The sequence below is a fragment of the Ambystoma mexicanum genome, chromosome 11 (genome assembly GCF_040938575.1).
Source record: "Ambystoma mexicanum isolate Mex_15411 chromosome 11, UKY_AmexF1_1, whole genome shotgun sequence".
NCBI classification, from domain to species: domain Eukaryota; kingdom Metazoa; phylum Chordata; class Amphibia; order Caudata; family Ambystomatidae; genus Ambystoma; species Ambystoma mexicanum.
The window spans coordinates 439,663,480-439,685,440 of record NC_090934.1 but is presented as its reverse complement, the minus strand read 5'-3'; positions in this window follow the sequence as shown (position 1 = coordinate 439,685,440).

The following is a 21,961-nucleotide window of genomic DNA, read 5'->3' as shown; positions in this document are numbered from 1 at the left end:
ACACACCCAGTGCGTTCCCTAAGTGCGGGGCTCCTGCTGCAGATCACACTCATATGTTCTGGTCCTGTGATGCGCTGGGCCCATACTGGAAAGCCATAATTGAAGCTCTCTCAGATATTACAGCGTCCCATATCCCTCCAGAACCCCTAGCTACACTGTTCGGCCTGTGGGATAGCCCTGAATTGAGGAAGATGTCTAGGTTTCTGAATGTTGCCACCATAATAGCCAAAAAATGCATATTACAATGTTGGAAGCGCCGATCCCCCCCTTCGTTTGAGATGTGGTTGGGGGCCCTCATCTGGACTCAAGCGTGCGAGGAGGACTATATCAATACCCTCCCGCTGACCTCTCGACCCAAGAATGTATGGACGGAATTTTGCACCTATTTGAATAACAAAGATGACTTAGAACTATCGTCCCCCCCCATCCTTGTGAAGTAAACTAACCCATTGTTGTGCCGCATAAATCCAAATCATGGTCCTATCTGTCCTTTGCTGGCATTTCCCGTGTATTGCATTACCATTAATATATCTGATACCCTTGTTATGATGTACATTGTGTTGTTTGTCTGTTCTCTCACCATGCCAATAAAGAAAAGTAAAAAAAAAAACTGATTTCTGCCAGGACCTCCTATTCCGGGACGGCCTCTGGATTGTCTACCCATGGCACCATTTGTACTATTTGATCTCTGCTGTAGGATCGGGCATTGTGTTCGCCAATGACCCTCCTGTCTACAATACGCACACTGGCTTATGTGCACGGGACCCAGTTGTTCACCATCCGTGGTGTAAATTGCCCTCTGATCTGTGCATTCCCACCTCTGGCTCCTCTAGCTATCTGCTGCAATAACATATAACATGTTATATGTTGATAAGTCTGTGTGTGGATTGTTGCATGAAATCCAATAACAGATCATGACTTTTGAGAGTGTGTGGCAAGCAAAATCACAATCTGAAGTGTTACACATGGCTCAGTATTATGGAAATAGGGTTAATACAGAGAAGGAGAAGGTGGAAAAGAAGAAAGGAGACCTGAAGACTAGAGTGTTCTTTCCTAGCTCTGCACTTAAATCTTAGCTCTGTACTTAAATCTTGACCACTAAAATCCAAAAATACTTGCTCAAATCTGTTAAAATACTCGATTGCACCTTCTGACTTCCCTTGCATGGAAGCCGTAAGCTTATCCCATATAATTATTTTTTCAGGAACCAAAGTTTTTAATTTAGACACTATTCTGTCTGGCAACATCAATATCACCAGTGGAGGTTTTTCACCGGCAATCCTTTCCCCATCTGCTCGTACTAAGGCATCCCATGTATCACCCATCCCTGCCTGATCATCTACAGTTGTAATCTGCTTCCATAAAAAAAGCAGGAAGGATCGCGGGAAACAACAAATCTATCTGACCCAGCTTGAAAACTGATGAATGCAAGACAGATTCAATTTCTTTATAAAATCCTGTTGGATTCTTCCTAATATCTGGAATTGATTGCCTAATGGTATTCACTTCCTGTCTAGAAAATGGGACATGGACAAACTGTGAGACATAATGTGCTTCAATAGTGATGGCAGGTGATCCTGCTGCAGCATTAGCAGGAATCTCTACTTTCGGAACAAATGTTGGAGGAACCTCCCACATCAGCAATTGTAAAGAATGCAAATCTGAACGTCTATTAAGCAACAAGGCTAAATCAAGTGACATAGAAGTCAATGCAGTATCAGGTGAAAATGCTCTTTTATAAATAACCATCAAATCTGCGTGACAACATTCCTTTGTCTTCATAAATTAATCTTGTAAATAGCATACTGACTAAACGTGTCATGCACTTCCATGGGAGAAATTGAAACATCTGAAATCCATCTAAGAGCATCTCTTGTGCAAATGCGCATTTCTCCACTCATTGGTTTCAACAGAGGAAGAAATGGCTTCTGCACATATGAAGCCTGCCGTCCATTACCATCCATCTCATCTATCTGTAACCGAACTAGCTCCCTTTTAAACTCAAATACCGTCTCTACATGCTCATATACTTTTGTTGCAGTATCCTTTGAGTGGGCAAGGACATTGAAATCCCTCAACCCCTGTGGGACATTCATGTCTGTCAAATCACTCCATATATCAACTAAATACGTTCCTATCCATTCTATCAAAATATTCTGTTCAGGAATACCCCCTTGATCAGAAATCGCAACTAAAACAGCCGATTTATCACCCTCTTCTATGTACTTTTTAGCCCAAGTATACAATTCTCTCTTTCTGTCTTTAGATACTGTGCCATGAGTCACTATTGTTGGATCAGCTCCCGCCCCTTCAACCACTGCAGGTGGAGCAGAACCACCTGGCAAAGAGGGTTCATACAATTCTTGTTCAATAGGTAGCTGAGGCAATACCAGTGCCGGTGCAGATGGAATTATGGGGACAGCAATTGTTGGCATGGTTGGAGGTGGAGGAAGGGGAACAACAATGGGAGGAAGAGGAACAACAACGGGAAGAGGAGGAACAACAACGGGAGGAGGAACATAAGGAGGTGGTGCAGTTGAAACAGTCCTGCGTTCATTGAATAATTTATTAATCAATTTGTCGGATGCATTTAAATCCTGAGAGGGATATATCTTTTGCACATCTAGTTGAAAAGCCGTGTCCATACCGCAAATGGATTCTTACTGATTATGCTGATCATGCAATAATGCTTTCTCAGCGTTCGTCATGTGTCTACGCACATGCTTTTCTCTACTTTTGAGTTGCTGAATAGCTTCCTTCCTCCAATCTCTAACTGCATCAAATGCTGCAGGCCTAGCCTTTTTTCTCAACAATGCAGATTTTAAACGCTGTAGGCTGGCAATTTCAAAACTATCATAAACTGGCCACTGAAGTTCGGAAATATGTCTAGTCTGGTCTACGATAGCTCCCAGGCCACACTTACAATACATTAAATAAGCCGGCGACCCTTCGGGTGGTGCCGGTTGGCCATGTTTCAAAGAATGTCTTTTCCTGTGGAAAAATACAGCGAAGCAGGATGACAATTTCCCAGGAATAGTTAAATCGCTATCTTACCTGGCTATGTTTGTTTCTGCAGAGACAACACTTACAAAAAATATCAGGATTTTTTGGGAATCGGGGTACGACTCACATGATTTCAACCAACAAAGGTCTGATCGAACATCAAATCGTCATGGCTCCCGTTTTTGACAAATAAGCCTTGATACAGGGACCCTCGTCATGATGCCCTTCTAAACGCTGCTCACTGTCCAGGGATTGGGCGTGCAGTACTGAGGAGGACTTGCATCTCACTTTGCAGGGTGCCCAGTCACTCTCAGATCCCATTCTGGTAGCCTCGTCTTCGTCTAACGATGTGGCATCAATCTTGAGGGACTCTATTCGGGTGCCATCTGAAAGATTAAAGAATATCGAGGCTTAATACCACAGAATAGAAATACGCCAGTCACGAGTCGGAAGGTACAATGTACTATTTATTAACAGGCAGCTGTCTGGCTCTCAACACCCCGGAATGTGTGCAAGCAGACACCGTGAGATGAGATGGTGCTGGACATTTCAAAAATACAAGTGTTTATACAAGTTTTCCACAATCCCGGACACATCGTTCAGCCCCTCTTCATGTAATATATTTACCTATGGTTCACAGCCTTTCCCCATAACTAATTCATGTTTAAACATCTTTACATAGTTTGTTGTTTTTCCTTAAATATTTCACATGTTTTCCAAACAAAAGACACAAAGGTAACATTCCTTATTTTGCTTGCTTACATTTGTCTATCATTTGTTCTTGAGTTTAAATCAGATTAGTTTCAAAGCGCGAAGACAAAGATTTCTGCAAAAAGAGCACATTCAACTATTCATCATTCTACTTTGCTGTTTGAACGGAGAAAGCACTATTGGAACAGATGGTATCTAAATTACTGATTAGTATGGCTTTTGTTTAACTCCAAGGTTTCTCAGTGTAGGACAAACAATCCACTTTAGCAGCTTCATCTTATCTATGTTGACATCATGAAAACAGTACAAAGTTCATTTTGCTCTGCTGGAGCTGAAATCACAATTATAAACATGGGACAGAAAGCAAGAGGCGTTCAAAATGGTGGATAACTAAAAATGGCGGCGTAGTCAGCCTGTTTGAGGTTCATTCAATGCGATTTATAGTGCAATGCGAATGTGCTTAGGCCAACGTTTACTGTCAGGCGGTATTCATGCAAAATATTCTTTTACACCTGCTCAGAAGGCATGGATGAAAACAAGGAAGACGTCAGAGGTTTATTAAAAAAATTGTATTTTAAATGCACCAGAGCTCAAATTTGTGGTCTTCGGTCACATGGATGGATGGAACTGGACAAACATGACAAACCACACCTACGCAGAGGGGCAAAGCGTGTATCTACTCCCCTGAATTCTCCAGAGCAAGGCACATTTTCAAGGCCAAGTTCAAAGCTTTCATTGAATTGCCGACCACTGAGGTGATGATAGATGATATGCTAATTGTGGGAAGCTATGATTATGAACAGGTAACCAGCACCTGGAAGTCAAGCCTGCATGCTGGTAACGTGGGTGGAAAGGTACTGACGGATGTAAGAGTGCCAACCAATCATAGGGGGCCACATAATTAAGAGCACTATAGTTTATACACTGACAGATGTAAGAGTGCCAACCAATCATAGGGGGCCACATAATTAAGGGCACTATAGTTTATACAACCAATGGGACGTTGTGTATTTAGTAATGTTCATAGTGACTTATTTGAAGGGTGTGCTTAGTTGTCGACCCTGATATTGAAGAGCCTATCACTTTCTAGATTAGTATGGAACGTATACTTAGATGTTCCCCTTAAGCCTATCACATTTGTCACTAGGTAGGATGATGTCAACAAATACGTAGGTTAACGTCATCAATTACGAGTTTTTGTTATATAAAACATGTTTTTTATGAAATGCATTGAGACTGTGCTATGAGACGTCCGTTGATGTCCATTGTACTCCCTGTTTTAGATAATTGATATTAAAACAGTCAACTTTGCCAACTTCCTGGGTCGTTTTGATTATTGATGTTTGAGTATCTTCTGCATCCTCCATCATCTCAAAGTATTGCTACCTCATCTTAAATGGCTGGGTGGACTGTCCCGGTTCATTATGGAAATATAATTTCAAACACTGGCTAAAAATGCTTGTCAGCTGATGTAAGATTTTGGGCTACTCCATGTTCTGACAAAAGAGCTCCTCCTTTAGTACTAGGAAGTGGGCTACCGTGGGTTCTGGGCCCTTCAAGAGCAATAACGGGGCAGGAAGTAACACAAGTTGCATTCCAGAATGAGGTTGATAGTGAATCTAATAAAGTTTTAGAACCTGCCCTGCTCCTTACTCAGGACAAATGGTGGCCAACAGTGGAAATGTTCTTCAAAGAAAACAAGATGACATGCAAGGAGGGTTGCAAACATTTCCTTTATATTGGCAAGTGTGGTTGAAGATGGAAAGCCCAACAAAATTCAAAAGCTGAGTTTCGCCGCCTACGATTGTAAAGACTGATAGATCGGGACTAAAGGTACATTTTGAACAGAAGAAATGTCCGGGCCCTCTTTAACTGTAGTCTGAGCCTCTGGCAAATTCGCTCAGAGGACTTGCAGGTAATTTAATTTATCAATGAAATCTGCATGAATGCTGTCTTCCTGCATATCCTGTCAGCTGTATTCAAGCATACTTTGCATGACGCAAGTTGGAGCCTCTGATTGCTGGGCTATGGCTTGTCCTCCCTGATGGAGGTTTGTCTCAACACTCAGGAGGTCCCCCGTAAAAACCCCGCTTCAGTACTGGAGCAGTTTACTGGAACAAAGGTTCCAACAATGGAAAGCCAGGCTACCATGACCAACAGAGGTGGATAATCTATGTTTGGGGGACAGAGTCACTGAAAGATGCCATTTATCACTTATGAATCTTCCTCTGTTGTGAAACAGGACTTGAGAATGACCTTTTCATCAAATGGCAGTTCTTTAACCACAAGAACGATGGCAATACCAAAGAAGATCTTCTTGGTCGCCCCCATTAAATCACAAGGAGCTTGGCCTCTTGGGGGGCTATCAAGATCAAATGTGCAATAGCATATTGAGGACGGGGCGATCAAAGCTCTTGGCCATGGTATGATAGAATACTAGGGGCTTTTCTCACCTTTTTAAGAACGGCGTGGTAAACCTCAGTGACTTCAATCTCATCTGCCTCCACGTGGCTTTACTGTGATAGTAATCACGGCAATATATGCAAGAAAAGGAAGACCATCTTTAGGCCTGTTATTTGAAATGATAAATGGTATTGGGCTTGAACTGAAGAGAGTTGAAAATCCAAATCCTTTGACGCATTCGGTGACTTTGGAAAAGCAGTGGCCCACAGTCTATGAAGCAAGTGGCTGTCTCTAATAAACCGTTATTGGAACCTGGCCTAAATGACTGTTGATGAGTTTATTGAGAGATCCTCCATCCTTATCTATGAAGCAAATGCTGATGGGGAGGATGGTTCAGTAATAATTTGTGGGGATTTGAAAAACACTTGCATTATTGGCCTTGGCACTATAAACCGTGTGGCTAGAGTAAATCTGAAAAAAGAGGTCTGGCTTGCTCTAGGCTAATGGACTCAAGAAACCTTCTCCTCCTTAATGGCTGTTTTGCGAGGGACACTCTGTTTAAGCCAACATGGTCTAGAGCCACAGAAACGGCTATAATTGAATATGTATTTGTCTCTAGTGATGTGTTTAAAATGGTGAAGGAGTGAGGTGGTGGGAACCTTTGCAAGTGATCAGAACTTGTTGAAATTTCAGTGGTGGGAGGAGACAAAGCAGGTTGAGGAATGGATGGTTTTGAATGTGGATGTAGTAAATGGATGGCACAGATTTAGAATGTCTGGAACGTATGTAGAGATCCTGGTGGCACAATACTGTACAGGGGCAATCCTGGACAAAGGAGTTCTTGCTTACTCCCAGCTGGTCTATGTTATGATCTTCAAAGAGGTTGACCAGTCAGACTGCGCTAAACATCTGAATTTTTATGCACGATTGTACATATATTTAATTTGAAAGCACAGTCAGCCTGACACGTGTTTCAAGACTTGGCTCTTCTTCTGAGGCTGAAGTATATATATATATATATATATATATATATATATATATATATATATATATCCAATTGTAACATAAGTCAAAATCATGTGTAAACATTAAGACACACACATGCACCAAAATACAAGAGTTAACAAAGAAGGGTGGTTCGACACAAGAACAGCCAATACACAAGTGAACAAATTATGATTGATCACTAGGTACAATGCTGACAGCAACAACATATACAACATATACAACATTTTGAAACGTCACTGGCATTTGCTCCACCTAGACCAAGATCTAGCAAAATGGCTAGAACCCATTCCTGGAATCACTTTCAGTAAGGCTACAACACTCATAAACATTTTGTGTCCATCCTTCATGTCCAACCCGATAGGGAGGGAGACATGGTTAATTCATGGTCGACCGAATGGCCTCCACAAATGTGGTGGCTGCAATATGTGCATGGTGGCTGCATACATGCTCATGAAACAGCTTTGCTTGACTTTGGTTCATTGGGGAAACATGCTATTAATTGTTTTATTAATTGTAATACAAAATGTGTGCTTTATTGCATTATTTATGTGTGTGGTTTGCGATATATTGGCAGCACTATCAGGCCTTTGAAAAATTTGAATAAGAGAACACTTGTCATCAATGTCCAAACAAGAGATCAAATATCCTTTAGCAACTCACTGGCAAGAAGTCCATTAAATGGATAACAAAATGGATATACAATTCACTGGAATAGCTCAATTTTTGTATATGTACAAAATGGGGAGTATCACCCACCCAAGATGGCGGCTACAGCTAGCCAAGTAATTGTTGTCTAGCTGATCAGTGCAGAGGCAATATGTGCGCATCTTGGAAGCGCCAACCGGCTCTCCCTGAAAATTAGCAGAATGCAGAAAGGCCAGTAAGAGAGGAGGTTGTGAGTTTTGTTACGGTCCAAGACGGGCGAATTAGGCTGATAATTGAATTTGAATTGGTTTATCCACTAATTAAACATGTGGTTTTGCCTTCTATCTCCCTTTATTTTTGTTTTTGTTTTGCTGTTTGGGGCATGTTACTATTTGGACTACTATATTGGCGTTTGGTTGGACTGTGGTCGCATTGGTATTATTGTGATTGTGTGAAACATTGATAGCAATTACCAAGTGTCGGTGCAACAGCATGGTGAATACAAGGTACCCTTACTCTGGCTTGGGTTTTACGCATTAATTTGGCTTTTTGGTACACATGGTGATAGTTCTAATATTATCTATCATATTGCCCTTATTTGACAGGCATTAGAATAGATCGAGCAAGTATCAATTATTTGGTAAGTTACGGATCAGTGTTAAAGGGTAATTTTGCCTACAAATGGATTATCCAGTACCAATTTAGGAGCACAATTTAACAGAGGACACATGTTATTTATGTTTATCTTTCCAGCTATTGGAACAATTCAGAGACGTGCATTTGATAATTATACCTTTTTAAATATTGGTTATTTCGAAAATGGTGTGGTGCACCGCGTTTTCGATCTCAGACATACAAGTACAATATAGGTGTGCATCTATACATGACTGAGTCTTTTTATTTTATCTTCTTTTCTCTATGTCTATGTATTTTGTGTTATTTCACCCTCCATAATTTTGATTGTTTCTCTTGCCTCAATGATGCCTGTATGGCTATATGATTTGCATATCAATGAATTGTATTGGTCATTTGGGTACAATGGATTTATGCATATGTTGCATTGTATGTTGAACCACCTTTCTTTGTATTTCTTTGTAACCCTTGTATTTCGATGCCTGTGTGTGTCTTAATGGTTACTCATGATTGTGACTTATGTTAGCAAATGGATATATATATATATGTACGTTAGCCTCAGAAGAAGAGCCAAGTCTCTTAACATGTGTCAGGCTGACTGTGCTTTCAAATTAAATAAATGTACAATCGTGCATAAACATTCTGATGTTTGGTGCAGTCTGATTGTCAACCTCACTGAATGTTTTACTTGAATTGTGGAGTGTAGGGCAGTACATCCACAGATCACCAATCAGCCACAGCCCTAACATACACTAATTTACACTCTTGCAAGCACTGGGGATCTCTGTTCTTTCTTTGCCCCTGTCTCGCTTATGTTATGATCTTGCAGTCTTTTCTGGTTAAAAAGCATCACTCCCAGACCATCTCGGTGAAACATTGTCATGTATATGATGCAAAGGTGGTTGGGAAAAGAAGGGACTTATAAAAAGCTGTTAGGAGGGCAAAAATGATAGGTCCTGAGTCATCGTCACTCAAAATCAGTGAGCTGTAAAATGCATATAAATATTAGCTCCGGGGGCATACATCATAAATGGTCCAACAAAATGCAGAGGATATGTTGAGGGTCATATGTAAGAAAAGCACAAGGGAAACTTGGGGGCTAATCAAGTCCACCCACATGGATGCCCTCCAGATAAATGGGGTTCCAGAGTTCTCCTGGGTGCAACAATTAAAAAAATGTTATTCTGCACATACTATATCAGAACAAGTGGATGCCATTGGACTCGTAGGTCCATGGACGGTTCCGCAAACTATTGATGATATAGTGGAACTAATTAAAAGGACAAGCACTTACCATGCCCCCGGTCCCGATGGGCTTACGAATGCAATGTTTAAGCAGGAACCAGAGTTGTGGACCCATTTTTATATGGGCAGTTTTGGGGCGGATTGAGTGTGATAGAGCAATGTCCCCAGGTTGGGAGTCGAAACCTCGAATCTTCCCTAACGTTATATCACACTCGGATTCGAGTTACATTTATTCTGTTATTGCCTCTCTTTTGGGTTTTTGCTCCATTGTTAAAGATTCCTGAGTTTTGTCTTCAGGGTTCCACACAATTTGGGGTTTATTTTCAACATTGCTTTCCAAATAAACAATGATTTTTTATTCACGTTTTCTGGATTTTACAACTAATTAAAATTATAGAGTGTTAAACCTCGACTATAGCTAGTCAGAGCTGGCTAGTAGACAGAGGTAACTCCTATTTGTTTAGGGGGAAGATTTCGGAGATCTGCTTTTTTTAATATTATATATACGTGAGCTCCGTTCCCCTATCGGTAAAAGTCAGAGATCCCTTCTTGGTGTTGGGATCAGAAGAGGAGATCTGATGTAGGGATCTTCCTGATCCGTGTTGGTCTACTCAGATCACACGAAAAGCCGACCGGTTTCAGTGGTATAGCAGTAAGTGTAACCACTTTCTTCAGGGCTGGAGACTCGCACTATGTGTGTGCAGTTGGATTTCTTCTGTTTTTTTAAAGCTGAAACTGAAGTTTCCAGAAATAGGAGGACGCCCCAATAGAGCTGTGACAACTCCCATCTATCAGGGTAGTGGAGTTGAGCTGGTATTTTCCTGTCCCGAAACCAAACATGTACCTTGTGTACCTCCCAAAAGCTAATAATGCCGCAGTAATATTCATTCTGCGGTCAGCTTCCCACTAAACAAATAGGAGTTACCTCTGTCTACTAGCCAGCTCTGACTAGCTATAGTCGAGGTTTAACACTCTATAATTTTAATTAGTTGTAAAATCCAGAAAACGCAAATAAAAAAGTCATTGTGATAGAGCAATACCTGACTCCTGGATGCGGGCCATCATCGTACTGACATTTAAGAGGGTTAGTAGGGACGACCCTAACAACTATCACCCTATTGCCCTTCTGGATGTCATGGGAAAGATCTATGGCAACTGTCTCTGGAGGAGATTAAACTAATGGGCAGAAAGTGCTGGCCATTGGAATCCATTCCAGAATGCTTTGTTGAAGGCCTGGGAACCAGCCCTAACATTGCCCTGAGTAACATCCCCTTAAGTGCCAAGGACGAGGTATCCCGTCCTTGGGATTACCTCCCCTTTGCTAAGGACGAGATAGCTCATCCTTGGCAATTAAGGGGTTAATGAAGGAGAACATGTTAGAAGGCTTTGAATGGTGAAATACCGAAATCAGCAAAAAAGGCCTTGGCACTGGGGGGGAAAACTCATGGCAGTTAAAAGGGGCAGGGCCCTGGAGGGAAGGGTAAATATATACGTGGCCTTTGTCGACCTGGTTTAGGCTTTTGATAGCATGAGCAGTCCAGGACTGTGGGACAAATTGAAGAAATCGGGCTGTCCAGGGTATCTTTTGGACCATCTGTGGGCTTTGCACATGGGAACTACCCTGAGAGTGAAGTTGAACAGACCATGCCTGCTATCTGAGGAAATATCAACCTCTGGAGGCCTTAAGCAGGGCTGCTCAATGGCTCCCATCCTTTTCAACCTCTATATCTCTACCATAGGGCTGACATTGAACGATGGATGGTACTCCGATGAACCATTTAATGTATGCAGACTATCTGGGACTGATTGACCAGATGCCCATCGGACTGCAATGCCAGCTGACCAAATTGGAGCAGTATGTCAGGGAGAACACGCTGGCCATTAACGAGGCAAAAACAAATATCCTGATCTTGGGGAAAGTACTAGTGAGGAGGAAAGTGAGGTTTCGCTGGTGCCTGGGTTCATCAAGCGTTGAGGAAGTCAAGTCGTTTCAATACCTGGGTGTTTGTATAAACTCAAGTACGGTGGATGCCAAAACTGAGGAGCTAATAAAGAACGGGGCCAGAATGTTGGCTGCCCAAGAATTGATTCTCAACAGGCGATTTTGTCACTTTTCGATTTTACATCTGGTTGACTTTTATAAATGAAAGGCAACAGCGGTTTTGACTCAGAATCACTATTGGTCATCCACCAATCAATATGGCCCATAGCTGAGGGTCTCTTTTGGAAGATAGTTTTGGGCCTGCCGTGTTTCAACCCCTAACCAGGTGATTAGGTGGGAATTATGGTTCATCTCGCTAAAGAAGTGGCTGAGTGGAAGTCCTTGGCGTTCTTAAGGAAGTGCATTTTGAAGACTCCCTCCCCAATTTTCCGGCTACTAAACAATGAAGTGACAACGGGCAGTGACAAATGTGGATGATTTAAGATCAAATCCAACTAAAGTAAAGGGTAATCTGTGGAGGGCTGATTGGATAGAGACCTTGGATGAGGCAAATCACTTTAAACTGTTCTATAACTTAAAACATGAAGCAAGGGCATCAGCACTCTGCCAAGGTATGTCACCAAATTTCCAAATAGCTACTACAGAGCCTGGTTCATGAGGCTAAGGTTTAACTTATTTCCCTCAGGCGAGGTCTTGACCGCAAGATCGGGCAAAGGAACGAGCAATGCACAATGCCGCTTTTGTATCTAAATTGGATCAGTGGAAACCATTAGCCACTTATTGTTATTTTGCACATCCTACACAGACATAAGAACTAGGCTCTTTTCAGGTTTTGTTGAGTAGAGCTAGCACCCTGACTCCCGCAGAGTGGTGGTCGGTTTTATTGAGTGGGGAATGCTTTTCATTGGTCTTTTCAGCAGTGTCCTTTTAAAATAATATACTTAAGAAATTGTGAAGGTTCTTGCCTGACCAGGATGCAGGTGTTACAGGCTTATTTATTGATTTTATGTGATGAATTTGGGGAATCTGTTGTTGATGATTTATAAACGTGGGTGTAGTTTTTAAGGATTTTATATGACACTGTGAAATGATGAAATGAAATGATAAATGTATGCAATACATTTGGGGAATTAGCTGGGGTGACATATATATGTGGGTGTAGTGCCTAAGGATTTTATATGACATTGCGAAATGATGTAATGATGACATTTTATGTTTGTCAAGTTTGTGTTTGCATAAAGGTTTGTATTAAGCCAGTTAATGCAATAAATACATAATAAAAAAATATACCGGGTTCCTGGAAACATTTCATTTTGTGCCAGTTCAACAATTACAAGAAAAGAAGGATCTTTCACATGGCGTTTGAGCTGTGCTGATTTGTATGAGAGTATCAAACATAAAGTTAACCTTCTGACCTCTAGTTGGAATCCATGCTTATAATCATACTACTTCCCCTATTCTGTAGGCGCTCTAAGCTTTAAGATTCATCGGTTGTATCCCCTCACGTGGATTCCACAATTGTGAATGTCAATGAAATATTGAAATTATTCATACTTGTCCTGATGGATGATATACTTCTGTTTTGAAGCACAGCATATCTTTTTGTTTCTTCAATTTTTAACTCTGTGAAGGTTATGGTGTGAACATATTCTTGCTCTTTAATAACTGCTTCCTGCTTTGGTATTTCGATATTTGCTAGAATTCAAGCTCTGTGAAAGTGAGTTAAAGTTTGTGAAAGGTTCACATCTTTGTTTTACATATTTGGTATAAAATATATCAGCTCCACATCTCTCAAGTGGATATCACACAGGACCAGTACATTGAGGCTTTCCATTCTTATCGTGACAAAGTCCCATCCAGTCTGTGGAGAGATGTGATGAGGTTACGAAGGGAACCCTGGGGAGGAACTGGGAGGAAATGCAGGTCACTATCACAGTGCCCACAATATGGTAAAGGATAGTTGCATACAGCTTTTCTGTGTATGGACTGGACCCTTAAGACAACTGCTCATTTATGTCTGCCACCCTACATATACATGACATTTTGACTATTCTACGGAATCAGCCCCTTATATAACTGCGGCTCACAGTGTAAAGAATCGATGTAGAATCTGAGTCCAATAATCAATGTGTGTATGCATTGGAATTGACTCTAGTACAGGAGACAGATTTTCCAGCACACGGACAGAAGAACTTGTTTTGTTAATCCGAGATATCTTGAATGATGCAAATGCAGGACAACGATTAAATCCAAGATATCTTGGATTTAATCTTTGCCCTGCACTTCCAAGCAGGATGCCCCACTTAGATTAAGTACAGATGAGAAAAAGTCACTTATCACATCATTTATCACCTCCACACAATCTCTATCCATTCTCATTCAGAACCCCACAAGTGCAGAACTTTAGAAATAGCCCAACTGGGCATGAACTATGCAGACCATATAAACCAAAGTCCTATTGAGGGAGGCTCTTGTGTTTGGGGCAGACAGGGTAGCAGGCGACAAATGTGTTTTGTGTGAGTTGATAAAGGAATGGAAGCCGAAGAGGAAGGGCACCAGATGAGCTCAAAAGATGGAGTGGGCGAGCAAACACTTGGAGAGAAGAGGCTGATTAAAAAATGAGTGGGAATTCAGAATCTGAGAGAGTGAGATGCCATGATGATAGGGGAGGTTTTAGGAGAAAAGGGGAGATCTAGCAACAGGACAGAGAATAATAACAACAGGAGAGAAAGAGAGAGAGAGTGAGAGAGAAAGAGAGAGAGAGAGAGAGAGAAAGAGAGTTACATCAGGAGTGCACAGGTGTGTATACAGATAAAGGGAGGTATCATCAGATGAGGAAAAAGTTGTAACAGAATGTGAGAGATATACTATCAGTAAATGGGGACTACCAGAGAAGAGGGGTATCAGAGTGGCAGAAGCTGGCAGAAAGACAAATAATGATATCATCTGGAAGTACAAGATGAGACACATCAGAGGAAGCTGGTGACAAGATGGGGAAAACGACAACCAGAAGAAAGGAGATTGGAAGGGAGGAGAGAGTCAGCAACAGGAGGGAGGATTCTATAATCAAAAAAGGCTGCTGAGTGATAGGCCGGAGCAAGAGGAAGGGGCACATCTTAACCAAGGCAGGGGGTAGCGATGTGACCCCCAATCAGAAGGGTCCTTGTCCATTGCAGGAGGTGGCAAGAACATGTGCAATGGCTTTAAGGAGGGCAAGAACAATTTATTTATTTATTTATTTATTTATTTATTTATTTATTATTAATGTGATACAGTTTTATACATAAGTAAACACTTTACACATAAAACAATCAAACAATCACTATAAAGACCTAAAAGAAAGCAAAATAGACAGGAATTCCCGAATATGTATAGATGGATATTACAATGACCTAAAACTCAGGCGAAGGTGCAAGGTGATTCTGTTGGCTGTTTGGCGAGTGGCGGAGGCGAGGCTAAGTGTACGGCATCTGCCTGACCTGCAAATCCACACAATGATTACTGCTACTACCACACTCCCTTCCCCGCGGACTTGAGTGCAAACTAAGGGCTGTGCCAGGGATGAGGATGTTATGGCAGAGCGATCTAGACAATCCCAAACTAGTCGCTATTACTCCTGTGCTTCGGACTCTGAAGAACTGATTTTACAGGTACATCAGCCCAATATTAATATTTTTGTCTCTGACTTGAAACATACCACTGCTTTGGATACTGACACTGATTTACACGTCTTTCATGAGACGAGCTTGGATACAACATGTATTGAAAACACTCGACTCACCATGCGAACTGATGCAGTGTCTGAATTGAGTGTGTCATGGCTGCCATTGGAGCTTGGTCTTAGCCTCTTGGGGGGGCTGTGTGTCTCCACGGCTTGGAGTGGTGCTTCCCGCGGAGGTGGAGCTGCGCCAGACTGCCTGCGGGTCCTGGCTGCGCAGGTGGCTGACTGTGATGGTGTGCGCGGAGGGTCTGCAGCGGCCAGCCTGGTAGGGGCAAGCCCCGTGTCGGCCGTGCTTGTTGGGTCTGGCCATGGTGTATTTGTGGGGCCTGCAGCGTCTGGTGACGTGGGCGAGTGGCACTGTCTGGATTCGGGCTGCGTCCCACCTCGGGGCAGTGGGGGTGTCGGGGCGCCTCGACCGGCTGATGGGGTGGTTGCACGCGCTGCTCGCGGGGAAGGGGACGCCCATTTGGATTCCAGATGTTTGGGCGTGGCTGCGAGCGTGGCTCCATCGCCGTGGCCTCAGGTGCTCGTTGACCACAGCGACCAGGAGTCTCAAGAGGAAGCTCTTGGTATTGCTCCCATGCAGTATTACTGTATTCCATCGTGTAACAACGCACACAGACTTTCTAATGGTGCTTGTACAGTCCTCAGCTCTGCTACGTTGCAGGACACCTCACTTTCATTTGAAGCAACCTCAGAGCGGAGAAATTCTTTAGAAGTGGTAAACAGGTACTACAGAACCTGCTTCTAATAAACAAAGCCCGTACACCGAAACAACTTCATGACCCAATTCCAGAAAATGAGCCTGGTACCAGAACGTCTCTAAAGAGAAACAGCACCAAACTCTCAAATTGTAACAAGGATATCTGGGAGAGGGTCACATACAAACGCCCGAGATTATGTGAAGGCCAGCATAACCATGAGTCCACTCAGACTTGTCCATCGACAGTGCTTGACTCTCAAAAAAGATCTAATAGCAATCGGAATACTTATGTTCCAAATCAACATGGTGTATTAAATACATCATATCTGAGACCTAGTGCTGATTCGACCTCAGATGAAACTTCAACATCAGATTCTTCATTTGCGGATGGCCAATTTCGAAAATAAGGAGGTCAAACATGGCACTTTTCAGCATAAACAATCCAGCAAAGATTCAACTCACAGTTTACGGGTTCCACTGTCATCATGCGACCATGTGCCATTCAATGAACTACAGGCACTGCTAACTTCTTCAATGGCTATTTCAATGGTGCCATTCACAAAACTATATGAGTCCATTAATGACAGCAATAAGGACCTAACGACCTTGGTAGCGCTAATGAACAACACATTGATACATCTGGAAGAGTTGCAGTCAAGACAAACCAACAAACAAGATGAGGTTACTCACAAGCTGACGACACTACTTTCATCCGTGAATGACCAAAAAAGAAATGACGCCCTTGACAAAAAGCCACTGGCAGATGTCACAAAAGAGGCTCTGGTATTATTTCGAAACAACCACAGGGATGCATCTCCGGCAATACAACCTCATTGTCCAATACTGACATTCAAGAACCAACTCAGTCTCTGACCGTATGTACTCAGGCGGTAGTCATTGATCAGGGCTCGGTCTCTGACGTCTTAAATCATAATCCCGTTCTGCCTGCAGTTGGGCAGGTATCAAATGATGTTAACAGACTGGTGCAAATGTCTGAGGAAGTAATAACCCCAACCTTGGGGAGCAATGCTGAAAAGAGGAAATTACCTGCTGTTTGCTCCTCGCCCACGAGTAAAGGCTGCATTGCCCTTGACTCTGTAGACGGTACCGTCTCGCCGGAAATGTGGCTGAGACTTCTTTTAATAGTGCCTTTCTTCAGGCAAGAGGTACCGCCAACTTGGCACAACTCAGCAATTAAGTAGCGGGATCCTCATTACTTCCCAATCTTGTGCTAACACTTATTACTGAGGAAGTGGCTGGTGTGTCCGCTAATTCCAAGACCGCCGGAATGTTTGCCGTCTTTAACGGTGGAACTGAAACTCCTCAGGAAACAATGAAACAGATACGGCAGCCCAAACTACAAACAAAGAAACCCAAAAATCTTTCAAGGAGGAAGATGACTCGAGCATGTGAGGCATGAAAATTCTTAAGGAACATTAAAGTGATTCATTTTGTAGAGAAGACGGATACAAGCCATATACGCCCTTTAATAAAGGCGCCTGAGAACAAGACTACAAGAAATGCTCCACCAATTAAATTACCTGTGAAGGAAGTTATTCAGATCGATGATGCCATACATGATAGTTCAGACGCACTTTTGGACCTTTCTGTGTACAACGATTCAGAATGTGACGACAGTGAGAGGTCGTCCGCTATGTTCACCATACCAGACAAGTCTCCTGAAATTCCGAGAAAGGCCATTCTTACGATGTCATCTAACAGTATTGTTGAGCGACCTATGAGAAATTTGCTTCCTTCCTCTGAAGAGCTGAGTAATGTCAGAGTGGCATGCAATAGCGATAGAATTTGTTCAATCATCATTGAGAACTCTGCCGACTCAGCAATTGACTCAGCGCTGCTAAATCCTGTGTTCCTCACTTTACAAGAAAAAAGGGACTTACTAGAGGTCCATCCACAAAGAACCTCCTCGTCTATCATGAAGACTAAGCATCAGTCATCCGTGGTTGTATGTGCCGGGCATGAGAAGATCCATGCCAATGATTCAATATCATCATCGAAGTATCTACTACAACGGAATAAGGATAAACACTTTACGGTGTCAGTTGCTAACTCTAATGAAAAAATAAAGTCTCATAAAGACAAAACTCATGAAGATAATAACTTTATATCGAGGATCCTGCTAGAGAGAATCGACTCCTGCGACAATTTGATTCTGAATCCCACCAGCGCGATAAAACCTTTACACCATATTCCTCAATTACGAGCATTGGGTTCTCAGGACGTAAAAATCATAGAGTTCCCTGACAAAACGAGGAATGACAGGTGATTCTACATTTAGCCTCAAACATAATCGCAGGAGCAATCTTAGAGGCATCAGACGCCTTATTGTCATTGGGATTTGAAATCTATAGGATCAATGAGACAACCCTCAAACACTCTAAGGAGATTATGACATATGATCGACCCGCTCACACGAGGGAAGGTATGTCTCCCTCTCTCTTCTCGAAAGAGCATTCTGATCGCTTAATTAACACCAAGAAGGCAGCTCACATGCAGAATTATGTCTCTCAGAAAGCACATGGAATCTTAAAACCTGGTTCGCTGAAATCCAATCTGAGGCTTTGATCAGCAAGATGGATAACATCTGAATTACCATAAATGGTGGAAATTATAGTAATACTGCTGTGAACACACCTTTAAGCAGTCCCGCTATTAAGGATCAAACAGGCAACTGGAATTGGCTCGCAAAATCGCTGAATAACAACAGATTAAGCTAATGCCAGACTGAGGATAGTAATCTGTCATGTACATTTATATCATGGAATACGAGAGGATTTGTACATTTGCTCAACTCGAATTGGCTGCAGGGAATCCACATCGCTTGCCTGCAAGAAACATGGATGAGCAACCTACCGGTGGTCTCAGAATTTGAATGTGCTCTCAATCCTGCCATCATATTGGCGAAGGGTCGCCCTATGGTGGGTTTGGTAACGCTTATTAGGCGATCTTCAGGCTACTGCCTTTTAAAATCGACAAACCATTCACCTTACATTCAGCTGTCTGAGATTGGGAAACATGACGCCTCAAAGTATTGTTCGGACCTTATACATATTTTCAACATATATTGGAACCACGAGAGGGCAGGAACGTTTTCCTTCATAGACCGAATTTCCACAATTATTGAAGACCTGATGGAATCCATACGACCATTAAATATAATAATCTGTGGTGACATCAACATAGATTACTTTAAGCCGTTAAAATCACAAAAAGCAAGATTTGCAAAAGAATGGCTGGAAGAATTAAAAGCTCGGGACCTCATGATGCTAAATGGATGCACCCAAGGAGATATTCCACCTGGTTCAACGTGACAACGTGGCGAGTGCACATCTACCATTGATTACATCTTTACATCGGACGCCCTTCATTCACGAGTCAAATCTCTAAAGGTCATTCAAATGCACAATAGCGATCATGAGGTGCTTAAAATGGAGCTTCTAAGTACTAGTTATAAACCTGGTCTACAGTGGTCAACGCAGGTCTTGGTGGAATCTAGTAGAATCAGATTGCAGTTGTATACAAATGAGGTAGCGTATCTATCTGAAAAATGTAATGGGGGAGGCTCCACAGTAGAATATGCACCGCCGCTGTCTGAGTTCAAAGCAAAAAATACATGGCTTAAAAATCAGTCATTTAAAAAGACCCATTGCTTTGACTTAGAAGTGCTGAAGAGGAAACGTCTGATGCGTTCAATGATCCGTAAAAACAAAATGTTCCCTAGTCAAGTAAGAAAAGCGAGAAATTGGCTGGCGCTACAAAATTACAAAAATGTGCTCAAAGAACATAAACATCTTCTGCTACAGCATGACAAAGAGAAGATGCTGATGTGCTTAAAAAGCAAAAACAGCAGAGCTTTTTGGTGCACTATTAACAACCTTGAAGCACCCCAAAAGGCACTCGAAGCCTGTATGGTGACGGAAGCGGAATGGCAGACACATTTGGAGAGCCTTCACAGCAAACCTAATGTCACCCCAATTCCATCTGCCCTAATTGAATCATCTGGGGACACATTTTCTTCAAAAGAAGAGATCATGGCGATAATAAAAAAAGCAAACAACTCCAGAGCACCCGGACCAGACGGTCTAACGAATTTCACAATCAAACAACATCCTGATATCTGGGCCGATGTGTGTCTGGAATTGTTTGAAAGGATAAGAGTACAACATCTGACTCCTATGTCCTGGAAATCAGCTGTAATTGTACCTATTTTCAAGAAGGGTAATAGAGCCTGTCCAAAAAATTATCGTCCAGTGTTCTTGATAAAATTTATGCAACAGTGCTTCAAAGAAAACTGATCGAATGGTCCATAAAGGCTAATCGGGTAGACATAAGACAAGCTGGGTTTGTTAAATATGTTGGATGCTCATTGAATCTACTTATTCTAAACTTGCTGAAGATGGAGGTCATACGTACCAACACAAAAGTTTACCTTGCTTTTATCTAATTCTCCCATGCGTTTGATACTATCAATCGCAAAATTCTTTGGAACAATTTGCGATTATAGGGTTGCCAGCTGGTCTGCTAAATGCAATTAAAGATCTACTCACGGAAACATTGATTCGCATTCGATTAGACCAAGCGGGAACGCTCTCCAAAGAGATTAAGATGCACAAGGGAGTGAAGCGGGGTTGCCCCTTCGCCGCAGCTATCTTTAGCCTTTTTATATCTGACATTGGGGATGCTATAAACTCTGTGCGATCATTTCCGCCCAAGCTTCACATGTCCCACATTAGTTGGCTGCTATATGCGGATGACTTGATTTTACTAGATGTAACAGCTATTGGCCTTCAGAGAAAGTTAGACGCAGTGCAGAAATACGTGACCACAAACCAATTGGAGATCAATACCTCCAAATGTGAAATCATGGTGCTTAACAACTTCAGAACAGTTCGAAACAAACACAAAGTCAAAGTTACATGGAAGCTGGGCCAAGAATCCTTAGGTCTGTCAGGCAATGTAAAATACCTAGGTATGCGGATATGTTCTAGCATAAACGACTGCCCATGGATCATTGAAATCAAGAGGAAATGTCATCAACTTGCCAACCAAGCATTCCTTTTTAATAAAAGATTTGGAAGATTCTCTTTAATCCATGTTTGAAACTTTTACCAACAAAAAGTTTCTCCAATTCTAACGTATGGAGCTGAAAATGTGCTGGGATGTCCTTATTCCTGTGGTCCACATTGGAGAATACGTTTTGGTCCAAAGCGCTGAGCCTGCCAAAGGGATTGTCTATGGGATGTATAAGTTATGAATTAGCTCTAACGTCCTTGCATGCTAGAATTTGTTGAAACCTTCTATCCTTATATCGTAAAACACGAACACGTGAGAACATTCCGCAATTTCAAATCCTACATGATGTAACCTCTAACGGAAATAACATGGTCTCAATGTGGGCTAAACACTGTGAAGACCTTCTTGTGGAATTTGACATTAATTTGGAATAATTGCACAACAATCCAAATGCTGCAAAGCTAAAAATCTGGCGTGCTGACTGGGAGGCGACATGCGCACAGAGATCTGCCAACACCCTGATGCCTGCTGTACCGAGCAAAGCAAGGGGTTTAATGAACTTCAAAGGTACATAGGTCTGTTTCCGAGTGCGAATGCCGGGAGAGTGTTCTTGCTGTTTAGATTGAACGCCTTTAAAAGTAAAGAGCGGCTTAGAGTATGGGATAGTAACACATCCTTAGACACGGCTTGCAGATTCTGTGCTCATGAGGTGGAGACCCTCAAGCACCTGGTAGTGTTCTGTGGCAAACTGAGAGACGCGCGATCAATTTATCTGGGCCCATGGGCCGAGAAACATCCTTCATTGTTTAATGGGATTGATACGAAGCTGGTACTCCCACTAACGTCCTTTTTAATAGAGATTGAGAGCTTGTTGAAAGCGGACTTAACTCAACCCTAATGATTGGTTGATGGA